Source organism: Rhodamnia argentea, chromosome 1, assembly GCF_020921035.1.
Source record: "Rhodamnia argentea isolate NSW1041297 chromosome 1, ASM2092103v1, whole genome shotgun sequence".
NCBI classification, from domain to species: Eukaryota; Viridiplantae; Streptophyta; class Magnoliopsida; order Myrtales; family Myrtaceae; genus Rhodamnia; species Rhodamnia argentea.
Window position 1 is genome coordinate 32,906,538 of NC_063150.1, and position 16,188 is coordinate 32,922,725.

A 16,188-nucleotide genomic window follows, 5' to 3' on the forward strand; every position below is an offset into this window, starting at 1 on the left:
CCTATCCGACAATGCCGCTAGAGGATGTGATCATCACGGGCGTGAACTCGAGCACGCCGCCCATAGTCCCAATCCCTCAAGCCAACCCCGTGGCCCCCGGGTTGAATGGTGATACGGCCAAACCGTTGGCCCAAATGGAACAGAGGATCCGAGAGGTTGAGGGGACTCACAACATACCCCTGATTGACATGTCTGTCTTTTCAAAGGTCACGGTGCCGGAGAAGTTCAAGATGCCCGACTTTGAGAAGTATGATGGGACTTCCAACCCGGTTCAGCACGTCCGGATGTACCAGGCAAGAATGAATAAGCATGCGACCAACGGCCCTCTAATGGTTCGGACATTCCAGGCTAGTTTAAAAGAAGCTGCCATGAGATGGTATACGGACTACGAGATCTACCGGATGGATGATTGGGAAAAGGCAGCTAATGCTTTCATCAAACATTTTAGCTTTAACTTGAACGTGCTCACCATTAGAGAAGACCTTGAACAGCTTGAGATGAAGAAGGGAGAAACAATCAAGCAGTATGCCACCAGGTGGAGGAACGTGGCATCTCGCCTGAAACCAGTCCCTCCCGAAAGGGAACTCATGAAATTTTTTGTTTCCACCCCGCCACCAGTTATGAGAACTCGAATTTTGGGATCCGCCGCTACGTCATTCAGCCATCTCATCGCAATGGCTGAAGAAATCGAGAACGGCATGAAGAAAGGTTGGTACGGTAATATCGCCACGACGACTAAGAGGTTTGCGGTAAGGAAAGTGGAAGACGAGAGATGCTAAATTGCTGTCCTACCATGAGTATCTGGATGAACTGGTGGAGGAATTTGAGGATATCTCATTTGAGTATCTGTCCGGGACTCATAATCGATTCGCTGATGCATTCGCTACCTTGTCTTCAATGTTACAAGTCGCCAATGGACTTGAGGTTGACCCACCGAAGATCGAGGTATTAAAAAAGACGGCATATTGTATGGCCGTAATCGATGAACCCGATGGTAAGCCGGGGTACCATAACATCAAGACTTATATTCAGAAGCGGGAGTTCCTCAAAAAGTACCGTATCCGACCAAAAGTACATAAGGAAGATGGCCTCGAAGTTCTTCTTGAACGGAGAGAATTTGTACAAGCGGTCATTCGATTCCGTCCCGCTAAGATGCATTGATTCAACCAAAGCAGTTCATCCGATGATGGAAGTGCATGAAGGGATCTGTGGTCCACACATGAATGGCCACTTGTTAGCTAAGAAGATTATGAGATTGGGTTATTATTGGCTCACGCTCGAAAGAGATTGTATTCAGCATGTCCGAAGCTGTCACAAATGTCAGATTCATGGTGACAAGATTAATGTCCCTCCAAATGAGTTGCATCGCTTATCCGAACCATGGCCGTTTTCTATGTGGGACATTGATGTTATCAGCCCTATCAATCCTAAAGCATCCAATGGGCATCGATTCATCTTGGTAGCAATTGACTATTTCTCTAAATGAATCGAAGTCGCATCTTATTTAGCGGTCACAGCACGAAATATCGTGAAATTTATCCGTCGAGATATCATCGCTCGATATGGTTCACCTGAAGCCATAATCACCGACAATGGCTCAAACTTGAACAACAAGCTAATGGACGAATTGTTCAAGGAATTCAAGATCAAGCATCCGAACTCTTCCCCATATCGTCCTCGGATGAATGGAGCAGTAGAAGCCGCCAATAAGAATATTAAGAAAATCTTAGCAAAGACGGCTGAAAATTATCGCGATTGGCATGAGAGGTTGCCATTTGCGCTTATGGCATATCGGACCTCGATCCGGACATCTACGGGAGCAACCCCGTATTCTCTAGTATATGGAATGGAGGCTGTTCTACCAATTGAAGTGGAAATTCCTTCGTTACGTATATTGTCTCAAGCTAAGTTGGATCGAAGCCGAATGGATCCAGCAGAGGACGGCCCAATTGAATCTAATCGACGAAAAGAGACTTAAGGCTGTATGTCATGGCCGGTGTTATCAGCAGAGGGTTGCTAAATCATTCAACAAAAAAGTTCGGCCTCGATATTTTCAGATCAATGACCTGGTCTTGCGAAAATTGTTGCCAATAGTCCCACTCCCGGAAGGGAAGTTTGCTCCAAACTATGGTGGTCCATATATAGTAAAGAAGGTGCTCCCTGGTGGTGCTTTGATTCTGGCCGAGATGGATGGTCGTGTATTTACCAACCCGATGAATTCTGACTACGTAAAGAAATATTATACTTGATGTTTTCATAATCGAGTTATAATATTAATACAGATTCACAAGTTGTTCACATTTGGGCATTCGTTTGTTTCATCGCTACCAATTTTTGCCGAGAGATCGTTTCGAATGGGGGGGCTCTCCGGCCCAATTGAATCAGCCATCAGTAGCGTGAAATTTACATATTCACAGAGTAAAAGGGGTTATCTTGCGAAAAAATATGACGACCAAAATGAAATCAGTAAAAACTTGCATTCATTTCATCCATCGGAAAGCCTTACAAATAGATCATCGGGGTGGGAACGTAAAGCCAAACCGAGCCCTAATGAGCATCACAAAGGAGCTTAACCGGTCCTCCATACAATTGATGCCCCGCCTACACCGATCGCTTCGAGAATCAAGATCCGTCGCCTTAAAGAGGAGGAGCTCACATTTCTCTTTAAGCTCGGCTACCTTGTCCTCGTGATACTCGACAGCAGATTCCAAGTCATGGATCAGCATTCTCCCGCGGGCTATATCCAGGGTCGGATCATCCATCCTTTCTTCGAGCCATGAGCATTGGAATTTCAAAACAATATTGAGCGGATCCCGCTCGAAGATGGTTTGGGACATGGCCAAACGTTCCACCAAGTTTCCCCTCTCACGAACCAGCAAGGAGACTTGATCATTACCGTAGTCAAGGGCCTTCTTATAATTGTCGGCTACAAGATCGGCCAACACCAAGTTATCCGTCCGATCCCGATAGCGTGCCCTCACAAGATAGGCCAAAGTAACATCTTGATGAGCATGATTGTAAGCCTCCGGGAAGTTAGTGAAGAGGGTAGGGAAGATCCTATATTCCTCTTCTAACTTGGTACCTTGAATAGAAGTAGTGTCCATATCCCTAAACATAAGACGAATTTCAGTTTCGACCTCTGGATGATTGGCTATATAAGAGTAGCCCTGGCCTAGGAGATTATAAAGTTTCTCCCATTTGGCCAAAACCTCAGCCGAGAAGACGTGTGCGGGGAGGGAGGCCATTTTTGTTGAAGCAACTAAAAAAGAATGGATGCGAAAGAGTGCTTAGAAGGTTGGAGATGAAGATATGAAAGCGATGATCATCTCGGCGTTAAATCCTAATTTAAAGGGCAGGAAAAGTCATAGCAATAATTATTGTGGGGGCCGAGTTAATTATATGGGTGAAACTACAGACGTTTCGTCCGTGAATCACGGATCTACCATCTCGAGGCTCACGAATTCGAAAAAGTTGCGAAATGACTTAAAGGTTCCGCCATATTAAAAGAGGGACAAGCATACTTGAGAAAAGATTTGAGGGTCCCACCGTGTCAGAAGGAAATGAAGAAGACAGAGCGGGAAACACAAAATCTTGGGAGAAGCACTGGCTTAGTGGTTTTCATCCACGTTAAAAGGGAGGCTACGGAACATGCATGTTTACTCAAAAGAATTTGGAGAGAGTAAGCATACAGCGGAGAGTAGAGTGAACAAAAAGCAGAAGAAGTATTTCAATCCAACATGTTTGGAGGCTACCAAGCACTTACTTGGAGGCAACCAACCTAGACATCCCCGAGAATGAACCGCTGAATTTCGAGGCCGGATCCAGCCGAGAAGCCGTAAAACCCAACTCCCTTGGCGGTGAAGTTCAAGATCTCGATAACAGCAACAACAATAGCAGCGGTAGCAGCCGTAGTCAACCCCGTAAAAGAAAACATCAAATCAAAGAGCTCGAAGCTGCCTTTAAGGAGTGCCCTTACGTGAACGGGAAACGAAAAAATGAGTTGAGCCGGAAGCTAGGAATGGAGCCCTTGAAGGTCAGGTTTTGGTTTCAAAACAAGCGGGCCCGAGTGAAGGTTCAAAGTGAAAGTCATGAACTTGCGTCTCTAAAGGAAGAAAATGAAGAGCTTCGCGCGGAGATCAAGAGGTATAGGGATGCTCTTAACATCGCTATTTGCCGTGTCTGCAGCAACCCCATCACCTTTGGTGGCATGTTCCTTGATGAGCCACATCTGAGCATTGAAAATGCTCATTTATCGATTCATCCCCCCGAGCAAGTTCTCGCACAATCGGATTTCGTTGGGGATACATCCTAGAAAGTCGGCCTTGCGGAGACAGAACCGATGCCCTTCGAGGGAAGTGACATGCATCACTACAATTGGAGTTTCCCTGATGTCACAATCGGCCAATTCAACACCGATGAAACTCCGAATCCGTAGCCTACATGAAGCTTGAGTTTTTATTATGGGCTTTCAAAATATCACTCTTTTGAGCATTACTAGCTAGCCCTTATGAATTCTCAAGAGAAGTAGAGACATGCGTGAATGAATGTACTGTTTGTTACAAAGTCCCCATGTGAGACATTCTTCCTTTTACGCCTAGAGTTAATCAAGGGGCAAAGAACAGTACTATCCGCAAATATCTTCATGCTTAAATGCGTGAATTCTTTGTCAGATTTGACTGAACGCCGAAAGGAAAAGCATTAAAAGCCTTCACATAGATAGATGCAAAAAGATTTGAGAAAAAAAATAGCTGCCTCGTTATTAGAGAAAGCAAAAAGATTCGAGGAAATAATCGCCTCGGGAGGAAGTGAAAAGATTTGAGGAGGGAAATAACCGCCTCGTTCGTAGGGGGAACCGAAAAGATCTGAGGAAGGAAATGATCGCCTCGTTCATAGAGAAACCGAAAAGATTTGAGGGCTCCTACATATCAGAAAAGGAAAAAGATGACAGATTGAGTGAGAGGCAAGAGTTATTACGAAATGGATCCAAGGCACTAAGACCGGAAAGGAGAGAAAAAGTTGTCCTCTTTCGTAGAAAAAGCGAGAACCTATATGCGAGACTAACGGATCAGAAAAAGTTTATAAATGACCACCGAACTCGTCACGAAAGACCACCATCACTTTTGTGATTTTCGGACGGATTGTTTTGCAAGTCTCGAGAACATCTAAAGCTCGGTCTCCGGTCGAAACAGCCATTTTTGATCTACATATGGAAGGTTTTAAAAGAAAAACACGTTCATTCCGGGCGGAAGTATGGGAACCTTCCTATCCCGAAGATCTCGCGAGTCATGGTCATTGATGGCAACCCCGTTTCCCTCTCAATCCTCGTTGCTATCTTTGAGAAGTTGCATGTACGGGGTTTTTGCTAATGCGAAAGCAACGGATGCCTTACAAGTGCGAGGCAAGTACAAATATGATTTTGACATCGTCGTCACATGGCCGTCGTAGGGATCGACATGGACGGTTTCGATCTCTTAAAGATCATTGATTCCGAGTTGGACATACGGGTCATCGTAGTATCGGCAAGTAATGATCAGCAGTTCATAACGAGGGCCATATCGCATGGTGCTCGAGACGTCTCCGAAGCCGGTCTGCGTTCAAGTGCTCCAAAACATTTGGCAGCATGCTGTAAGGAAGCAATTACTTGTACCAAAAAACCACGACCAAGCCGACGACGACGATTTTGTCCAAAAGAAAAGGCCCCTTTGGTCCGCCAAGCTTCATTCTATATTCATTGAGGCGGTTCGACAGCTAGGAATCAATTCAAAGACGACCACCGGCTGTACATAAAATGATGAATATAGACGGACTCACCATGCAAAGTGTCACAAATCACCTTCAAAGGGTTAGAGATAAGGCGAGGAAGCACGATGCAGCTTGGGACCAAGGCGACCGGACCGAGTTGGTGGAAGATCAATTCCGGGAAAATCTACAGAGCAAAAGGTACCCGGCCACTTCCCAATCAAGAATACAGGTCATACCAACCTTCCGCTGGTGGTTCTAGTAGCGCACCAGTTGATCATCCCTACAAGTTCCCGAGCAACGACGGAGGCTCAAGCTTAAGGAGTCGATCGCTCTGCAATCTGTCACCGGTGTTAGCAAGTAACAATGCCCAATTCGAGTATCAATTGCTCGAAAAATCAGAAGATTACTTTGATGATGAGCTTGCTACCTTGATGAGCCTGTTTGGAAATGAAGGACCTCCAGAGCCGTGATCCGAAGCAAGTTATTATGGGTCTTCAAACAACGATTGTTGGTGTTTAGTCCAAGACGAGAATCGGTTGATCGTTGAAGTGGCCAAGCAAGAGAGGTGGAACTAATCTCGCATGAATATTCCTTTAATTCCATGTATAGTTCCCCTACGTGGGATATTTTTTACTTTCTAACCTGTCTAGAATTTGCCTAGAGTTAAAGGACGAATTTTCTCCTCTCTTGTCAAATGCGTAAGTTCCTTACTAAGCTAGGCCTATAGCAAATCAATTTGTGGACGACGCCTCGAACGCCCGTAAAGAGAAATTCCGAATAGCCTTACTTGGGAGAATACGAGTAAAAGGCCAAGCGGGCTCAAAGATGGGTAACTCCGTATCGTCCCAATTGGCTCTTAGTCATTTCAAACTCTAAATTATGCTTATTTTATTCTCGACGTGGGATTGCCAACTGTTTTGAGAACAATATAGCAAAAACGAACCAACCATGGACGCCAACATCACCACGGCCTAGTGGTTGGGGGAATGACAAGTGGTCCGAGGCATCCCGGGTTCGATCCTGGGATTTGGCATCAATGTACAAAGATTAATAAAAACTTTTTGCTTCGCAGTTCAAGGCCGATTGAAACTCAGCCAAGATGGTTACGTAAACCGGAGAGATAACATCCCCGACACACAATCCGATCCAGATGAATTGATCTTTTCAATTCAAAGTTTGCAAGGAATACGTACAAGGGTAAAGCGGTATCGTTTCAACTCGTTTAGAACGTGAGAACGTACATTGACGCTTTCCCTTTTGATTTTTACGAGGGGTCATTGCCTTTCCAGGATAGGGAAGTATCCCTTCTCCCGAAAAATTAATGAAATGAGAAATTCCCGGAGCCTTTGACAATCTCATGTCTCAAACTAGATAATGAAGTTTTGCAACTCATTTGCATGAGCAGGGGCAACTCACAATTCACGCCCTTAAGAATTTTCTTACGTGCTTGCACCAAGATAAAAAGTTGCTACATTTTATATGCTCGAAAACACTCATACATTGCATAGTTTGTGCATGATTGTTCCTCGTATTTAATTTACCAACTCTGAATAAGGAACATGAACTACATAAGATACATCAAATGTATGGAATGGGGCATGACGGGATGATGAAAGGCAATCCTTTCCCAAACACGTCCCATTTTTTCAAGAGAGTTGAACGGTGGCTAAGTTCCGCATTTCACAAGGTAAAAGGTTTTCTCGCAAAAGGTACGATAGCCGAAATGACAGAGGCATTCAGTTCTCTATCCCAAACACTACGGGTGATCCATTGATTACCCCTTTTGAGCGGTGGTTTCATTTCTTTACCCCCGTCAAGAACCACTCCACATCGGGGTCCAGACGGGTTAATTCTAGCAGCAACACGAGGTAAATGGTTAGAAATTTTCTTGCTCGGACTAACATTAATCTTCGGGTGTTTCTTTGCATTTATACTCGAATTTTAATTCAAGTGTCTTAGGATGATGAAGAGCATTCACTTCTCTATCCTATACACTTCATTCTTTGCATAGCCCACTTGAGCCTGCAAATTCATTTCTTAAACCCCTGTTGGTGATCATTTGCTCATTCCAAAGACGAAGATAGCATTTTACCAAGGTTTAGAATTGGAGATGGTCGGGTCAACAGAGAATTCCCGAATGGACTCATTTCTTGTATGCTAGATTTTTTATGTTTACATAATTTTTCTTTGTAAATGTTTATGTTTGTTGTAATTCCTGGTTCAAAATCATGGGATTGTAAAAAAAAAGGAGAGGCAAACTCAGCTTAAAGGAGAAGGGCCCGCTCTCGAAAAAAAAAAAAAAAAAAAAAAAAGCAAAATAAAGAGATGTCGAAGAGCTCTAAAAAAAAAAGGAAAAGAAATCTCTTCTCGAAAAAAAAAAAGAAAAATGAGAGTCGGGAGTAAGAAAAGCAAAGGCCGATCTCATATGAAAATTTCAAGCATAGGAAAAGCAAAGTGCCTACCAAAAGTAAGGCCAATGCACATTCATTTGTAAAGTACTTCTGAATTTTGAATGTACATTTTTGCATGTTAAGTTGTAAATTCCATGTACATGTTTGCATTGTGTCTCTTGCAAATCCTTGACAGACACTTGTTGTGAAGAAGACTCCCAAGAAATCGGTTTGCAAAGTGCAATTTTCAGTAGAAAACTACCATCCCTCATTCAATGATGGTATTCTTTCTGAAGACATTTCCAAAGGACCAAGATCGGTGACTAGTCGGCGATGATCACCAACGTCAAGCCCCTTCTCATTTAATTTTCGAGCCAAAACGAGCCTTTTCGTTCCTCGGTCCCCAATCCTAGCCTACGTTATAACTCTCCAAAGTCTCTTCTGATTAGGACACTTGAGTTAACGTAGAGTTAAATGATTTTAAGCATCACTCGAAGAAGTTCGAGCAAGATTATTTCTCTCTCATTTTTGCAGGGTTCTTGACTTGTAAACCCGGAGCGGATAACGAAGAAATTCATTTCAGCGGCCTTGACTCAACTAGAGTCCCCTTTGTAAACCTTTGACCTAGCTCTCATTACGGTCCTAATCAAGACCTCCGGATCGGCTCGGTCGTATCAATTGCGAGATTACTTGGATCCTTATCGAATGCGATGATGGAAAGATTGAGTGATTTCTCTTGAATCCTGCAGACGGGATAAATAGCTTTTCTCGAGAGTGAGAGAAAGCCCTTTCGGATCGAAGTCCCCCCATTCAGCTCACATTCAAGGTATTCGTAATGTGAGAACCTCCCAGGACAGAATTGGTAATGCAAACTTGACAGAATGGTTATGCATGAACCATAGTATGAGTGATTACATTATACTCATTGTTGAATATGTTTGTGTGTGTTACCTCCGACATTCTATGATAGGTAATACATTCCCGATGTTTGAGTTTCCTCCCAAGGTCTCGAAATTCATCCAAGGATTATTGAATGAGCAAGTTTTGCTGGCAAATGCCTACCAGGTACGATACGAGCAATCTGTTTCGTTCCTTGATTAATCGTTTGGAGAACCCGGGTAAGTTTTCTGAACCCCTTTTCAAATTAACAACTCTTCTGATGATAGTTGTTATGATTCAATTCAGGCAATATGCCCATTTTGTACTTATCGATTCCATTCGATGGTGCTCCTATCAAATATTGTTCAATTCGGGCAATATGCCTCTTTCGTCAGGTCGTGAAGACATATGCACCGGCGATCTTGACATCTTATCAAATCATAACGACGTAGCTCTTATGATTTCGATCTCGAATCACGAAGACGTATGCACCGGTGATCTTGACCTTTAGTCGGCTCATAATGACATAGCTCTTATGATTTTCGGCTCCTTTATCAAATAATGAAGACATAAGCACCCATGGTTTTGATCCAAACCAAATCATAATGACGTAGCTCTTATGATTTTGATTCCCCTTTGTCGAATCGTGAAGACATATGCACCGGCGATTTCAACATTTAATCAACTCACAACGACGTAGCTCTTGTGAACTTGATTTCACTTCTTTCAACTCACAACGACGTAGCTCTTGTGATCTCGAACGACACACATATTTTGCGCTGTCTCGCACCGGAAAAAAGCTTCTGGTAACGGATAAGGCACCGATACCTTAAAATCCTTGCATCTGCAAAAAGAAGCTTGGAAATTAAGAGAACCATTAGCTTACGAGAAATTTGGTAAAACAGGTATTCTTGTATGCGATCCATGTGCAGGTTTCTCTAACAAAGAAAAAAGAGAAGTTTTAGCACATGTTATTTACAGTCTTGCATATCATGCATCACTTCATAAAAATGGGATTAAAACTCCCGCCAAAAAGTTCATTCATCATTTGCACTGTCAAAATTTAGGGTTCAATTTTGTCTTTGAGCGGAACCTCTACGAGCCTCCACTCAAAGAGGGGCAGCTGTTGACGCCTAAATTTTGACTAATCTATTTTTTGCATAAAAATTAGAACTAATTTTAGTTCTAAATAAAAATCATCTCACATATTTATTTTTAGCGTACATTGCATTGGCATATAATTGGGCAAGCAGAACACTTAATTTAGCATGCGTCTAGACTAGGTACGGGATGGAAAAATACACCGAGAAGATTTGAAACTTCAGGGACTGTATTGCAAATACTTAAAACTTCAGGGACTGTATTGCAAATACTTGAAACTTCGGGGACTGCATTGCAAATACCAAGAGAAGATGAAGAAGGGAAGATGATGAAGGGAAGGTGATGAAGAGAAGATAAAGAAGAGAAGATAATGAAAGGAAGATGGTGAAGGGAAGATGAAGAAGAGAAGATGAATATGAAGAAGGGAAGATGAAAATGGAAGGTGAAGAAATGAAGATGAAGAAGAGAAGATGAAAATGGAAGGTGAAGAAGTGAAGATGAAGAATGAAGGATGGAGAACTTTGCCTATAAAAGAGGAGGAGAATTTTGGTGATAAAAAATGTAGAGAGCTCTTAGGGGGAGTGGAAGAAAATTGAGAGAGTTTTGAGAGAGTTTTTGAGAGGAATTTTTAGAGAGGAAAAAGAGAGTTCTTGAGAAAAATCAGAAGAGAAAATTCGAGAGTGAAGAAAAGAGTTTTAGTCGAGCATCATCTTCGACGAGTCCCGACACGTATTTCGCCTCTCGCCACCCAACAACGCCATTGCTTTCCATTTTCGACGACAGCCGCGTTCTTCCAACTCCGAGATCTTGAAGGGAACTTAACGTGTATGTGAGTAAGATTTTGTGTAATAGAAGGTAATCCTTTCCATCTCGATCTACAAAAATGTAATCGTTTGATTTGAACATTTGCTTGTTTATTTTAGACATGCCACGTGTTCCAAATTTTAGCATTATTATATGTTAATTTATTTCTATAAATACTCGTGATCGGCTGCGTTTTCTTTCTTTCTAAATCATCCATGGTGTATATTGCACAAAGTTCATTGTTTTACATTCTCATAAAAAAGAAGAAAAAAAAATCAAAAAAATTGCATCTTTGAATTTCAAGTAAAATCCATCAAAATTGCCAAATCAAATATTTTTCATGAAAATGGTACCGAAAGGGCGTTAGAGAAATCTGACGTAACCAAATCCCCGAATTCAAAATCTCTGGTTCGCGGAAATAAGATAGTTTTCTCCCGCTATTTTATTTAGGTTTCTAATCAACCTACCGAAAATGATTAGTGGCGACTCCAAATTCAAAACACGTTGCATGTTAATTATTTGAACCTTAAGTTGCGATTTGGTATGGACTTGGGAGAGTCCGAGTTAGGTTAGTTAATTAATTAACCTGATAATCCATTAGCCCGAAAATTAACTCGTGTTTATTTTTTAGGGTCGCGACAAGCACCATGGCCATCAAACCAAGGCCATGGAGAACAACCCAGTTGGGCCCCACCAACTTCATCCGGGGCAAGCCCAACCACTTGGTTGAATTTTTTTTTTCATACGGGTTAGATGCCCGGGTTGGGTACTACGGGGTCCGGGAATGCATCCCTACCCGGTTTTCTTCCATACCAGATTGTTACCGCTAGCGCCCGGCCGGAGCTCGGCAACCCGCTTTACACATCGAGCGCCGACGGGCCGGAACTGAAGCTCATCACCTAATAGTTATTCGGCCCCGACAACTACTTAACTTGGTCATGGGAGTTTCGACGTGCGCTAGTAACCAAGGACAAAAATGGATTCCTCAATAGAACAATTCCGATTCCGTCTAATGAGTGTCCGGCGCAGCTTTGGAGGAAATGCAACCAACTTGTCTAAACGTGGATCGGAAATTGCATCGCCCCCTAGTCACGGCTGGACTTCCCCCAACGGATGACTCGCAAAAAATGTGGGAAAATATCAAAGAAATGTACGGAAAATTAGATTGAGTAAAAATTCTTTTGTTAACTCAACAGATCTCAAAGTTGAAACAAGGCAACATGATTGTCGTTGCCATTTATAACAAACTTTCAGCCCTATCGAACGTGTTAGAGGCGGCTGAGGAAAAGCTTGAATGGCCGGAGCCGTTCTTGCAACAATACAAAGCCATAAGGGAAAGAGAGAAAGTGACGAGGTTTGTCCTCATCTTGAATGAGTCTTACCTCTCTTTTCGATCACAGATCTTGACCATGGAGCCCATGCTTACACTTCACCGGATCTACCAACTTGCTATTGAGGAGAAAGCCAATGTCTCGCCACATCGGACTACGGAAAGGCTGAGGAAGGAGCTATTCCGCAGCGGCGACCCATGTTTCGCAGAGAGGAGTAGCTGCCAGAGGTCAAATGGAAAACAGAGATGCAAATCGAGAGTTTCGGAGGAAGAACAGAGAACCTTCAAGAAAGGAATGGAGGCTCAAATTTCGCGAGACGATCGAACGGCCCACGATCGCAACTGTCCCCTTATGAATCGGATGGCCCATGCGCTCTCATCCCTCCTGGATCGGACGGTCTATATCAGTCCATCACCTGCCATGTCATTAAGGAATAATGGTCAGAATTTTAAAGGAAAAGGTAAATTATATTGCGATTATTTTAAACATCCGCATCATACAATTGATAATTGCTGGAAATTGCATGGCAAACTTGGAGAGAAAGGGAAAAAGGAATTTTCAACAGCTTTTCGGTAATCGGTCAATGTGCCGACAAGTCAATTAGCCATGATCAATATCAAAAGCTGATGAAAGCTTCGAGGAAATTGGATGCTTTTGATAAAGCTGGTAGTTTCATAGGTATTTCTTATTGCTTGATGAACTCAATTTCCAAGGACGCATGGGTAATTGATTCGAGCGCTAGTGACCACATTATTTGTGATAAAAGTTTCTTTTTTGATGTAAAAAAGTTATCCTTTCTTGCCTTAGTACAACTTCTAAATGGAAATGTCACACATGTCATGATGATCGGCACAGTGAATATTAATCCACTTATCACTACAAAACGTGCTTTATGTTCTTGAATTCCATTTCAATCTTATTTCCGTTTCTCAAGCTTGTGAGGAAAATTCCTGTCGCATCCTATTCAATTCTGATAAGTGCTTCTTTTAGGTCCTTTCGACCGGCAAACCGATGAGATTGGGTAGAATCTCTCAAGGGCTTTATTTTTAGATCAATTCTCCAAGCAATTCCAAATTATCTTGTACTGAATTGACTAAACAATCATTGTGTAACACTGCTATCAATGATAAGAATTTTCTTAATCATCAAAGATTGGGTCATACTGCTTCTTTTCCTTATCCTTAGTGTCCCATTTGTCCCCTAGCAAAACAAGCACATGCACCCTTCCAAAGTAGCAACTCTCGTGTAGACAATATTTTTCCTTAATCCATGCTGATGTTTGGGGACCTTATCACACTCCACATCATGATGGTTCTCGATTTTTCCTCACAATTGTAGATGATTTCTCATGTGCCACATGGGTATTTCTCATGCAATCAAAGAGTCAAGTCATTTCTCATTTGAGAACCTTCTTTTCTCTATCAAGAAATCAGTTTGGGAAATCGATTCAACGCATTCATATTGATAATGGAGGAGAATTCTTCAATGGTGAATGTGCTTTCTTCTTCTCCACGAATGGAATTTTACATGAGAGTTCTTGCACTTACACCCCATAGCAAAATGGAGTCGCTAAACGTAAACACCGTCATCTCTTAGAAGTAGTATGTGCTGTTAAATTCCTAGCATTTATTCCCGATACTTTTTGGGGAGATTGTGTGGTCACGGCAACTTACCCGATCAATCCCATGTCATCACGTATTCTAGACGGTAAAACTCCACTTGAGTTGCTCTATCGGAAGAAACCAAAACTTCACCATCTCGTAGTTTTCGGTTGCTTATGTTATGTGACTACCATGGGGCCTCGGGATAAAATGGGTCCTCGTGCCCATCGACGGGTATTTATGGGATATTCAAGTCTCAAAAAGGGATGTCGGGTTTTTGAACCATCCACAAGAGAATTCTTTGTGACCAGGGATGTCATTTTTCATGAGGACATATTCCCTTTCGAGATGAGGTTTCTTCATCTGAACGTCTAGTGACAAGAACAACTAATCGTCAATTTCTGTCCGAAGAAGATTTATCTTCCGGAGAATCATATATTGTTGTTACTCCTCCAGAACATTCAACATTGGCTATATATCACTTCCAACATTTGATGAAACTTCTACAGCATTGGATTATTCAATTGAGCATCCTCTCATCACAACCGAGGAGGAGTCTTAATACTCTCAAATGGCATCTCCTTCGGCATCAACAACTGAAGAACCATATTCAATGGATCAACATGACCAACCATGGCGATTTGGTCGTATCACTCGCCCATTGACCAAGATGAAGGATTATGTATGTGCCACCTTGAATTCACCAGGTACTCGTTATCTTATCTTCTCACATGTTTCCTTTAATCGGCTGTTGTTAGAGTATATGTGTTGCATTCGCCGTATATATGAGGAACTAGAACCTTCTAGTTATGATGAGGCAATGATCGATCCACATTGGCAAAAGGCTATGGAGGCAAAACTACGAGCCCTAATGGAGAATCATACATGGGATATTATACCACTATCTTCCCATCACAAGCCGATTGAATGGAAGCGGGTATACAAGATTAAATATAGAGAAGATGGTTCAGTTGAACTATATAAGGCTCGGTTAGTTGCTCAAGGTTTCATAAAGGGGGAAGGATTTGATTACCATGAGACTTTCTCCCCCATGGCAAAGGACATTAGAATTTGTTCTTTTCTATTGGTTACTGCTTTTCGTGACTTGCCACTACATCAAATGGATATCCACAATGCGTTTCTTCATGGTGACTTGGATGAGGAGATTTATATGGATCTTCCACAAGGATTACGGAGACAGGGGGAGTCTAGATTATGCCATCTTTGTAAATTCCTTTATGGCCTCAAGCAAGCTTCTCGACAAGTGGTATGCAAAATTTACCAACACACTTACATCCGTCGGTTTTAAACAGTCCATATATGATTATGCTCTATTTACATGGACAAAAGGTATGTCATCTATTTATCTAATGATCTATGTTGATGACATACTTATCATGGGAAATAATGAATCCGTTGTGAAGAATCTTAAAGAGTATCTACATTCCACCTTTCACATTAAAGATTTAGGCACCTAAATATTTTCTTGAAATTGAGATAGCTCTGTTTAGATCAAGGAATCTCTCTTAGCCAACGGAAGTTTGTGCTAGAGATTATATTAGAAGCGGAGTCTATCGGGTGCAAGCCAACTGTTGTTCTAATCGAGCAAAATATCAAGTTAACCACATTGGATTATGATGCAGGAATATCTCAAGATGACTATCCCATGCTCGGAGATCCGTTAAGTTATCAAAAACTCGTTGGAAAACTCATATATCTAACCATGACTAGACCGGATATATGTTATGCCGTGCGAACACTTAGCCAATTTATGCATAAACCAAAGCAATCCCATATGAATGCTGCCTTGAAAGTCATGAAGTAGTTGAAGAAATGCTTGGGACTCGGGATACTTCTTTCCAGGAAATGCAACAGGGAAATGACGGCTTGTTGCGATGTAAATTATGCAACTTGTCCGATAAGTAGAAGGTCCATCACAGGTTTCTGTATTAAAATGGGAGAATCTCTACTCTAATGGAAGATGAAGAAGCAGCCAACTGTCTCATTGTCTTTAGCAGAAGCAAAATATCGAGCTATGGCAAAAACCACTTGCAAGATAATATCGTTATGAAGCTTACTTCAAGACCTTGGGGTACAAATAAAGGGACCAACCAAGTTGTTTTGTGATAATGATGCAACACTCAAACTTGCATCTAATCCCATAATGCATGAAAGAACAAAGCATATAGAAGTGGATTGTCATTTTACCGGAGAGAAGATTCAAGAAGGGGCAATTGACACAAGAGGAATTGGGACTACGTAACAACCCACGAACATGTTCACTAAGCCTCTTTGTCACGGGCAATATGCATATCTATTAAGCAAGTTGGGCATCTTGGA

At 42.1% G+C, this 16,188-nt stretch overlaps 1 protein-coding gene across 1 annotated transcript in view; it reads right to left on the reverse strand.

Annotated features, from left to right (window-relative positions):
• LOC115738933 (salicylate carboxymethyltransferase-like) overlaps positions 1 to 16,188 on the reverse strand; it is a 95,176-nt gene that overhangs the window by 4,038 nt on the left and 74,950 nt on the right. The window lies entirely within an intron of this gene.